The 11,046-nt window shown below is 33.8% G+C and overlaps 1 pseudogene; it reads left to right on the top strand.

The window, feature by feature from the left end:
* Positions 1-10,403: 10,403 nt before the first annotated feature.
* Positions 10,404-11,039, top strand: LOC118755305 (annotated as a pseudogene).
* The last annotated feature ends 7 nt before the right edge of the window (positions 11,040-11,046 follow it).

Genomic DNA, 11,046 nt, shown 5'->3' with positions numbered 1-11,046 from the left:
TGCAGTCGTTTCCGCGTGATGATTTCCCAAACATCCAAACATACAAACTTTCACATTTATAATATTTATTAGATATGCAAATAGAAGAGGTGATCTTTTTGTCGAGATAAGTTAGGTAACCAAGTGGATTCACCACGTGGTGCTATTAATTATGATCTACTTAAATGATTAACTTAGTGTAATGTACACATACAAAAGTGTGTACACCTTTCAAGAATGCAAAAAAAAAACAAACGTAAGTATAAAAGGTAAGTAGAAATAAATATAGTTTAAAAAAAACCAAAAAACACACTTTTAAAGCATATCAAACTAAAAAGTAAAAAATAATTCTTAATATAAGTTGAAAATAATAATGAACAGAAAATACTAGTATTATTGTGAAAAAGCGTGGGGCGCTCTTTGCCATATTTTTCGTCTATCGAGCAACCCACACTTTTTCACAATAATACTAGTATTTTTTGTTCATTATTATTTATTGTTCATTATTATTTTCAACTTATATTAAGAGTTATTTTTTACTTTTTAGTTTGATATGCTTTAAAAGCGTGTTTTTTAAAACCATATTTATTTTTAATTTTTTAGTTCGATTTATTGTTAAAAATAAAATTTTTTCTAAATGCTCGAGTGCTCGAGCCGGAAAGTAAGTAGACGGTACGCACGCGCAGACAGCGTGGTTGTCTTACTTGCTCTCACGCAGAGGAAATTATTTAATCCTGGCGATCCTAATCAGGATAATGAGATAAATTTATGAAATTATTATATTGTCGCTGATTCTTGATAAGTGTACAAAGTTTGAATTAAATCTGTCCGTTTAAAGTGGGTCAAAATCGAGTCCAAAGGAGTCGGTTTCAAACATACATACATACAAACATACAGGTGAAGCTAATAAAAGGGTGTTAAAAAGGGTAAGTTGAATTTATGCTGCTAAGAACATGTGATAAAATTGAAATAAGAAACTTTTCATCTATGCTAATTTTCTAAGGAGGACTTAAGGTAAGTATTACTCGTAGAGGTAAGTATCTATCAGGTAAGTAATAGAAATATTCGCATTTTAATTCAATTAAATTATTTTCATAGTAGATTCATATTTTTGGTTTCTTTTCTTTTGTGTTTTTACTTTATCAAGGTAAACCACGATGGCTGGAGAATCGAATAGAACTATAACGCGAAAGCCAAAAAACTGAAGTTCCAAGCTGTCGAGCTGGCAATCGAATGTGTTTCACTTCGGAGTAGATTACGTTTCCGTTTAAACTCCGGCTTTTATGTATTCATTAAACCAAGATCAAATGTATGTATATACATATGGTTTTAGCTTAAATGATGGTTTCGTACATATGTATGTAAGTGTGCTTGTACAAATTAAAACGTCGATACAAACTATGATCCTGCGTGGTTCGGGAGATGTTTTTCAGACTGCCGGGGTTATGGATCCCATTCGCCACGGATGTAGGTTGGCTGTAAGAATCCGGCCGTAAGTAAGGCTGACTCAGGATACAAAATCCAACTTCCTTTTTATCGCAATCACAATGCCTAAACAAAATCGAGCACGCTTACAGTTTTGTCTCACACTTGGTATTCTTTTTATTTCTGCACATAGATCATTAAATTTTGGTTCTTACCAATTATGCAGATGATCTAAAAAGATTTTCCCTTAACTCGCTGTTATATCTTCATACGTTTCCTCACACCGGCACTTTACGGGAATAAAACTATTTTTTCACATAAATGAGATCTCCGGGAGTTGTCAGCTCCAAGGTTCCAAAAGAAAAGACAGCTTGAAATTTGCGGATATAGCTCCTAAGTCAAAAGAGAATATCAATGTTTTACCGATAGTTCGATATACAGGAACATATGATGTCGGATATGTGTGAAAGGAACCTTGATGCAGCTGGTTTAAATGTGCAACACAGGGTGACTATGGGTCACGGAAATAAAAAAATATATATAGAAACCGTAAGTGAGGGAGATATAATGAAAGTAAAGCCTGTAAAGAACTAAGAAGGCCATTTCTAGCAGGAATTAAAACTATTCTAACCTGTACCCACGGTACAGCTTGTTTGTGTTCCTTTTTTAGAAAAAAAAAATATATATCATTAAAAACAATAATAATCTGATTTTTTCTTCATACCGGATATATTAAGGTACAATTGTTTGTTTTAAATTTGGGGAACATGTGGCGCAATAAAAATGTAGAGATGTCACGAAGATCCAGCCCTCCAAGTTTTCTGGAAAAAAAGTTACTGCTAGTCGCACGGACGAGGGTTAAACGAAATTAATTGGTGCTCGTATGTATGTACATCAGAGTGGTTCAAAATTGGTTTTGGAAATTCATAAACGCTACCTCAAATTCTTGTTATTTGTGATAAAAAAAGGGAAACATTTTTTTTTTTTGAAAAAAAAAATTTTTTTAGTGGTCGATTTTTTATAAAAACGCTGATATTCTCAATTTTTTTATTTTCCTGACATGTTAAAATGCAGCTAAAAATCTGGTTTTTACACATAATTACTCTGGTATTATTGGGGAACATTTCCTTAATTACAGACTTGTCTTGGGCAGTTAGAATGGGCTTAGTGCCCGAAAATAATCTCTCGAAAAGAGACTAGTAAAATTAAAACGTTGATACTGAAGATTTACGCATTGTCATGGGTCGGAACTTGTTACCAGGGGGTTTCTGGGGTTGCTAACTAGGAATATGAAGTCAGTTTTTCAAAGTTCAAAAGGGCGGATCAAAATGGGGATCTATTTTTTTTCATTGTTGAATTATTTTGAAAACCGCCACCCGAGAGTTTTTGGGGTCGCCGATTACGAATCTGGAAATTTTTTTAAATTCAAAATGGCGGATCCAATATGGCGATTAAATTTAAAAAAAATTACTAAAATTAAAACGTTGATACTGATCGTTTTAAACATTGTCAAGGGTTCTAACTCGTTTCCAGTTGGTTTCTGGGGTTGCTGATTACGATTTTCATTTTCAATCTCATAAATGGTTTAAAATAACTTTTGCTAAAATTTCGAAATCAAAAGTTATCAAAACAAATTCTATGGGACTGAGAAATATTATTTTCTACTTTTTAGTCCATTTATAAAAGCGTTGTGTATTAAAAAGTTTTTTTTTAATGTTATTTTCACTATTTATCACCATTAAAATTGACTATTTATCACCAAAAAATTTGGGCTAAACTATTGTGAGCGAAAGAGGGGACAGAACCGCAATTTATGGAGATAGCTAAAAGCTTCGGAAACATTTTAGCTTTCGTATTTTAGCATTTTTGCGATAGTGAAAGTTAGAATCCGGCTGCTGGTCGACACAGTTGGCTTTTTGATTTCGAAAAGAATTTCATCAGCAAGAAACACTATGTTTTCAGATCTAAATATTGGGCCTCATGCATAAAAAGTGAGCTTAAGCTCCGACTCGATTTTCAGTACAAATTCTGGAGCTTGAGCTCACCCTTTCAGTGCAAAAATTGAGTCTGAGCTTAAGCTCACTTTTTATGCATAAGGCCCATTATAGCATCCTTTCCAAATTGCTTTCCATTATTTTCGTCTTTCTTTGATAAATAATTGCAAAAAAGACGCGTTTTTTCTTCTAAGAGTTTCATAGAACTTTCGCAAATATCAGCAGCACCAAATTTTGTTTCAACATGGTTGACAACCGAAAAAGCATTTTCTTTTTTTCGAACATCCAATCAGCCAAACTTCAAACAAAAAATTTTTTAGGTTATGCAAAGAAGTCAGTTCTTTTTTTTACAAATGATAAAAAGTCACTTTTTTAAATTGGGACGTAGGTTCTCACTTATAGTTTTGTTTTCCATTTAAAATTTTCCTTTAATTATTCGAACTTTACAAAAAAAAATGCACTTGAAACTTACAAAATACAGCCCGGTTTAAATTTGAATTATTATTATAAAACATTTGAATTCTTGATCGCTTCCATTTCGGTCCACGGCGTAAATTAATTATTTAAGAAATCTATATATATATGAAAATGGTGTGAAATGAATGTATAGTAATTCATCAATTGAGAACGGTTGGGCCGATTTGGCAAAATTTTTCTTTTAGTTGTTCCCAATTTCCAGAAGAAGGTTTTTACGATAGAAAATTTTGCGAAAACTTTGCGGGAAAGTCGGGAAATTGGAAAAATCTAAAATTGATTTTTTTGTATGGAATTTTTTATGCAATTACTTCGGGATGGCTTTCGAATGGTAAAATAGAAAATTCTGGAAATGTCGGAAAAATCCAGAAGAACGCGAAATATTTGAATTTTTTTCGACGAAATTTTGTACTTTATCGCATGATTTGATGATTTTGGACAATGTCAAGGTGTAAAACTCGTTGTGAAGCTTGGGAAATTTCGGATAATCGTGAATTTCATTGCGAACATGAGTCAATTGGGAACAATTTTCTCCTAAATATGTTTCATAACCGATTCGAATGGTTGCTGCTTTTTTGGAAAGGTGTTTAGAAGGAGTGCACAAAGTTTTAATTTTTCCGATACGTGGGGCAGGTCGAGCTACGCTAAAAATGCATTTGGTACGTAGGTAGCCTTTTGCCTAAATTAGCATATAGGATCCATTTTTCCCGTTAAGTGGGCCAGGGACCGATCTATTCGAAAAAATTTTATTTAACGTGCAATTTTCTTGAAACTTGGCACGTAGATAGCTTATTGTCAGGATTAAAATATTGGATACTCTTTTTCTGATAGTTGGACCACGGACAGATCTATTCTAAAAATTCTTATTTATGGTCTGATTTGCTTGAAATTCGATACCCGTGTTATAGATATGCGTAGAATAGAATTGAGTCATTGTTTTACAGTTCGAAAGGTATTTGAAGGCGCCGCAAACATGCGGGTATTGGCTATTTAACAATAGTTATTATACACGGCAACAAAAATGGAAACAAATTTGATGCAGCTAATGTTACTCTATTTTTGACGTAAGCATAAAGTTTCCGTCAGCTCCAGATTTTAAGAAAAACAAGGTCAGTGTCAAAGAATCGCGATTTTGCAATGTTTGAGAAGCTCTAGCAAAGAAACAAAGGGTGGTAGAACCTCCCACTTAGGCTTAGATTAAAGAAAGAAAATCTCGGCTACTGTCCCTGCAAATTCCTGCACCTTTGCTTGATGGCCACTTACAGTTATTTGTTGAACTGGGAAAACTGATTTTGGGAAGTTTGAGTACCTACCGCAATTAAGCAAAATTCCACTTAGACTTAAATTAAGGCTTGGACTTCAGACTTCAATCCCTGAAAATACCATTCCTGCACCTTGACCCTGCGGTCCTTGCTTTACGTTGACTAAACAGAATGTGGATCAATGATACTCACCAGTTTGGAAATTGCCACCAACTAGACTACACAAGAACGATTCAAGAACGATTCACTATCGAGCCGCAAGGGCTTCTTCCCGGTATAACGCTTTCATTAGGTTATTTAAGACGGTAATGGAGGATATGCCTTCTGTCGACCAAAAAACCAAACGTGAACGTGAATTGCTGGCGAAAACGTTGGACCAAATATTTCAATAAAAAAAATAATTTTGGGCGGGACGAGGTTCGCCGGGTCTGCTAGTATCGAATAAAAATAACAAGTTTTGTTTACTTTTGAATATGGTTTCAACAAGTGCGCTATAACGTCACAGGTATAAATGCCTTTTGTTAATGCGGTTCTTGTGTAGGTATAAACAACCCAACAAGCAAAATAAACTTAATGAAAGTTTTTTTTAAGTTTTCAATTATCAACATTAAGCTTACAAAACGTTGATTTTTTGTTTATAAAACGCTTGAAAGTAAGCGTAATATAATCGAAAAGGAACATTGGTTATAAGCGTAGAAATATAAACTTGTAATAAATGTTCAAAAGAAAGCTTTTTATAAGCGTAAAAGTGTAAACTTATAATAAAGGTTCAAAAAAGGTTGTTTATAAGCGTATGAATATAAACTTTCTAAAAATTTTCAAAAGAAAGCTTTTTATAAACATTTTTATAACCCTTTATTTAAAGATATTTCATTAAAAACTCATACATAGATTGGTTAACATCTAGAAACTAAACGAAATGCGAATTTTCGGCGCACTCATCTACAGTCGCGAAAATATAAATAGGGAAAAGACATTTTAGCATACAAATTCACGATAACACACAAAAATTAAACATAAAAAAGTTAATTATTACATCTTGTTGCGTGCTTTCAATTACATGCGGTTATTGGCAAATTGGAAAAACGACATCGATGCAGCTATATATTCCGCTTCATCGCCGCCATTCTCATTGATGAACTTTTCTGAAAAAAATTTAATACGTTTTTAATTGAATGTTAAACTAAGAAAGGATAAGGAGAACTCATCATTTGAAGACTCGAATGCTCCACCGATTAGCGCAGCGGATCCTGGATTGGACTTTTTTTTTACCGCATCGGTTTTATTTAATTTTTTCTTTTAATAATATATTTTAAAAAACGTAAACACGTTACTTACGATTGAAAAAATGTTATATTTACTACTTCATGTCGTTGGCATTTGCATTTCATTTATAAGTTTAAGTTATTTATAAACATTCGCTCTCAAAACTTATTAAAAGTTTATTTGAAAAAACTTTTAATAAGCTTAATATTAAAAATGCTTATTTAACGCTTATTATAGCAAACTTAATTTCAGTTATTTTTAAAAACATTTACTGAAATGCTTGTTGGGAAGGTAAGATAAGAATGTATGTACATATGTATTACACATGTAGCTATATTTATTTAGAAGATTTTCTTGCTATTTGGATAAAAATTAAAAAACTAATTTATCATCCCTGTACCGCACCCATCTTACGCCAACGAAAGGCCCCTGTAGCGACAGTTTATTATCAACTCTTCAAGCCGACACATAGTGCGGCCGAAATTCAAAGTGTGGCCAAAATCCGAAGGTTTAAAGAAATAATTCGAAATTTCGTACTTTTTTTCGAGGTCACTAATTACGAATCCGCTATCAGAATTTCAAAATTCGAAATGGAGAATCCAGTAAGGCGTCTAGTAAATTTCGGCCTTTTTAATTAGAAATCGTAGAAAGATTTTGAGTATGCATATGAGTGTCATAAAGTCCAAGTTTGAAGATCCTAGGCCTTACCGTTGATTTTTAAGAATTTTTTTTGTTGATAGTGCCTGTTATTTTCTTCCATACGAAGTATGTTCGATGATATGAAGAAAATGAGCAACACCTTCAAGCAAAAAAATTTCCAAAAATCAACCGTAAGTCCCAGCTTCTTTAAACTTGCACTTTATTATACTTAAATTAAATGGGCCACAAAACTGCATACTCAAAGTTTTTCTGCGAAATCTACTTAAAAAGCTCGAAATTTTTACATACAGGAGAAGCTAATATGTATAAGCTTGTTAAAAAAAAAAAAACAAAAGGGGCAGAAATGAGCATCTGATTTTTATTTTATTCTGTAGCTAATACGCGTGTTGTTACTGTTGCATTTAACAACTCATATTTTCTTAAAAAATAAACGAAAAAGTACCTTCACACTTTTATTTCTTAAAAATTTCTGTTACAGTATTTGTTTTCACAAATTTTTTAACGTATTTTACTAACCTTCAGACGTAGAATCCATTTAGTTTTGTTTGATTTCCTATTCTCTAACTACTTTTATACGTTAATAAGTTTTCGCTTTTTATTACAATAATGTTGTGCTTGGGAGAAGGTCCCACTACAAATTAATATAAAAAGAGGACTTAGGGAACAGGTCGTTACAGTGAACAGTTTTCGCTTCTTAGGTGATCCCTTTAGCAAACCCACTGTCAAAAAAGGCCTATCTAGAAACTTTATTTTCTCGATTTTTGGCCGCACTTTTGGAATTCGGCCGCACTGTGCGACAACACGAATTCCATCAAAATCGTCGTGAAATCGTGGATGATTTATTTTTATTAAATGTATCAATTTGACATAAAAGTTTTTTAAAATTTCTATATTTACTCTTGTAAATCAATGACGTTTTACACCAGTTAACCGAGTTCAAATGTTCTTTTGAAGCTCGTTTATGATGTTTGTTATAGGGAATTTACATGATTCAACTTTCACAGGCGATTAGTTAAACCAAAAGTTGAACGAAAGTAGGGAGCCGACCAACTTCATTGTAAGCGATTAGTTGAAAGGCTGTTTACTTCAACTAAAAATCGCCTGAAAAATCGCCTCATGTAAATTCCCTATTAGCGCTTAAGAGTAAATGCAACCACTAGAAATGCCAATAAATATCAAGTTTACAACTTACTCTCCGCGGCAAATAATATGTCTTACTTTGGCAGATACTGGTATAATAAACTGGTCCGATTCCTCCTGTTGCAACGAGTTCTTTATACTAGTATTAAATTCTATCTTAGTTTGTTTTTTAAATGAGGGGTCGACCAAACACTCATGTTTTTCACCATCAGAACAGAGGCGCTTGCAAGATATTTTAGTTTCATTTGACGAATTCGCTCCTTTAATGCTGTCGGATATATATATTTCATTCGCTAGTTTAATGTTGGTGGATTTTTCATTTGTGCACATATTGCGTTGATAATGAAGACGCAGTTGATGAAGGTCCTTAAATGTAAAAAAAAATATATATATATTCAGTTAGAAGCAGAGTTGTCCCTTCAGAAACAAAATTAGTGGTAGTTTATTAATAACAAGTAAAGAAGTATCAATTCGGCGAAACCGAATATTATAAACCCGGCACAGGTATCAAATATCGTCCAGCCTCATTGCGTAAGTCGTAAATTCTTAATTTATCCGAAGAAAAAATAAACACAGCACATCATAGCAACAATTTTTCACTATGTTTTCGATTTTTCGTGTATCATGTGACAGACATAACTGACATATATCATGAACCGCTGGACCGAGTTCGGGCACACTTCACATAACCCATCCGGATGATAGTCCGAAAATACCGTTTAAATTTGGTAGAATTCGTGCTCTTATTTTTTTATTTAAGATGGGGAGTATGGAATTATTTCATATGTCTCTATACCAATTTCCAGTAACCTACCACAAATATTTCAAGAGATATACCAGCTGAAAATTTTTGTTAGTATGGGTGGTGCCACGCCCCCTTTTCCGAATTCGGGGAAACTTAACACAAACCATCTGCATAATAGCCCGACTATGCCGTATAAATTTGGTTGAAATCTTGCACCTTTTTTATATATAAGGTGGGAGGTGCCACACCCTCTTTTCCAATACCGTTCATTTTTCTCCATGAGTATGGAATTAGTTGATATACCCCTATACCAGTTTCCAGTACTCTACCACAAATATTTCAAGAGATATCCTATATATAAAAATAAGTGCACGTTTGTGGTGTGACCTCATAACTTGAGAACGGCTTCACCGAATTCAATCAAATTTATACGGCATATTCAGGCTATCATGCAGATGGTTTATGTGAAGTTTGCCCGAATTCGTAAAAGGGGGTGTGGCACCTCCCATACTAACAAAAATTTTTATGTTCGACTGATAAGTCGAAATGCTTTTTTCAATAGGCAGTTAAAGTTTATTCGGAGAAAAAGTAAGCCTTGAGCACACCAATGCGATAACGAAAACGATAGAGATAGAGATAGCGATTTAAAGGGAAGCATGCACACCAAGCGCGATCTATTGCGGCGATTGATCTCATCTAACGCAGCGTAATTTGTTCAACCATGAATGGAGTTTGAAAAGGTGATTGTAACAAAATGGACCATATCGTGGAAAAATTAATTTTCTGCGGGAAATATCATCGATTTTTATATGATTTAAATGAAAAAAAGGTTATACAAGTGTAGGAAGGAAAGATAAACTATGGACTGAAATTGGAATTGCGCTCAACGAAAGTGGCAAGTGCCACAAATTTATTTACATATGTTCTATAACTTAACTTTGTTATTCTACATACTGTACAATCGCAACTCTATCCCTATCGCGTTGGTGTGTGTGCCAATTATCACTATCACTATCGCAATCGCGAGTCACATCCCAGTAGAAATTTTATGTATACGACATCGCTGTTGGTGGCATGAGCGTGTATACATGCCAGTATAAATGAACCTTAATTTCTGGTTTCTTTGACCGTATGCGTACTGCATACACTTGTACTACTGCTGTATGCATATTAGGGCTGGACGAAAATCTAATTTTTATCAAATCCCTTAGTAACAGTGAAAACATATTTAGGTGATTCACAAGGTGTCATAACGAGTCATATTGTCATAATATCATAAATTTTATGACGGTTTAAAATATTTTGTTGTTGCTTGCTACGTGAATTGTGTACTAATGAAATACAACTCTGCACGGTATGTTTTTGGGTTGTCGTATCTAATCAGCTGTCTTTTGTTTACCTTTTCATTTCGCATTTTACTTTTGCCATTTTCATTCTGCTGCTGCGTAAAATTGTTAATTTTACAAAGAAATGCAGCAAGGAGAAAATATCCAGGTAAGTTATCGAATACAAAAGCATAAGTGGCCAAAAATTTACTAAATACATTTGTTCCAGCCAAAGGCAAAACGTGTGCGACTTAATCCGACCAAGAAATGGACAGTGGCGGAAGAAAAGGCACTAGTAGAATTTTGATGGGCAACAGAAATTTTGAAGTAGGTGTATAGTATAGTAGTACGATATTAAATTTATATTAACAACTTTTATAGAAACCAACAGCGCAATCATATTATAGACGGTTCGCGGAAGAGGCGAACATCGCTGTAGAGTGGAAGTTGATACGTGCGAAGGTGAGAAATATGAGGTTGAGCTATAATAAAGCCAAAGCATGGGAAGGTTCGACTGGCGCTGGCAGCATGGAAGGGGAGACATTAAAAGGTAAGATTTTTTGTCCACTATGAATTTCATTCGCTTTAACTTTAAGTCATACAATTTTGTTTCAGCTACTTTGCTAAAAAAGTGCACTTGTTACTATGAACTAGACGAAGTTTTTGGTGGCAGAATAGTGGAAGCGGCAATAATTGAAGAGAGCTTGGACTCTGCCTCGAGCAATGATATTTTTAATTCAACGATAATTGAAATAGAAGAAGGCTCCACGTCCGCA

Source organism: Rhagoletis pomonella, unplaced genomic scaffold (assembly GCF_013731165.1).
Source record: "Rhagoletis pomonella isolate Grant_MI unplaced genomic scaffold, Rhpom_1.0 Rhpom_scaffold_05852, whole genome shotgun sequence".
Lineage (NCBI taxonomy): Eukaryota > Metazoa > Arthropoda > Insecta > Diptera > Tephritidae > Rhagoletis > Rhagoletis pomonella.
Note: the sequence above shows the minus strand (reverse complement) of the source record. Positions and strands in the feature narration are given on the sequence as shown.